We start from the raw sequence: 1084 nt of genomic DNA on the forward strand, positions 1-1084 counted from the left end.
GTGGTCCGTTTGTTAAATCAGCGTCGAGCTGTGCTAAGGGACCTATAGGCAATTTTATACGCCTACAACGACGACATTACACCAGGGAAATTATGCCAGCACATGATAGGTTGCTCCGGCAATCATGCCGATGAGTTGTATTATTGGGCTGGGGGTACGAACAAATCTCGAAAGAGAAGTACCCGAGAAATAGACTCTCATTGTCCGTGTACTAAAATTATCAGGGTAGTATTATTAGCGTGTAGCTACCCCAAGACCGCTTCGCAGAGGGTCTTGGTATTCGAGAGGATCTCAAACGGAATGATGAAGCCTAAATCAAGGCATCTCCTAAAAGAAGATCGACCGTTCAAGAGGACGAACTTCCAGAGGTAACCATCAACATGGTCGACAAGGAAAACTCTGTGATTGTTGCAGATGGCTCGAATCCTGATTTTTCTCCAGGAAGAGAAGTCAATTCAGGAATAGCCCAACGAATATATCGGCTCCAGCTAGATGTCGTCGGACATAACGATTACCTGGGAATCCATGAATGAATCCATTCCGATGGCGAACTCTCGGATTCTTATTCCGCACTCGCCTCCGACGATACAACGTCTAGCATAGGACAAGCTCGGGAAGTGTTCATGATCAACACCGAGCAAATAGCCAAAATCAATGAGGATGCTCTAGCCAAGCAGAAAGAAGCATTCAAAATCGAAATGGAAATGGCTATGCAGGAGATGAGACAAATGCATGACCAACAAATCCGAGCTTTGTCGAACCAGCTAGGTGAATCCAGCCATCGCAGCACTGCTAACCAAGCAGGTAGTGATTCAAATGTGGATGAACACATTAATGTTGATAACCCTCCCGTTGACCAAAACGCTGGGGGTGACCCCACTAAGAATAACAACGCCGGGGGTGGTCCCACCAATGATGACAACACTGGGGGTGGCCCCATTATTCCTCCTCAGAATCGACCAAGGAAGGATACGAGCGAGGATGAAAAGATGAAAGATCTCGAGAGAAAAATTAATGCTCTAATGTCTGCTCGAGAGGAGAAGAAGACCGGCATTCCGTGTCCCTACCCGAGAGAGTGGGAGTC

This window comes from Asparagus officinalis, chromosome 3, assembly GCF_001876935.1.
Source record: "Asparagus officinalis chromosome 3, Aspof.V1, whole genome shotgun sequence".
Taxonomy (NCBI): domain Eukaryota; kingdom Viridiplantae; phylum Streptophyta; class Magnoliopsida; order Asparagales; family Asparagaceae; genus Asparagus; species Asparagus officinalis.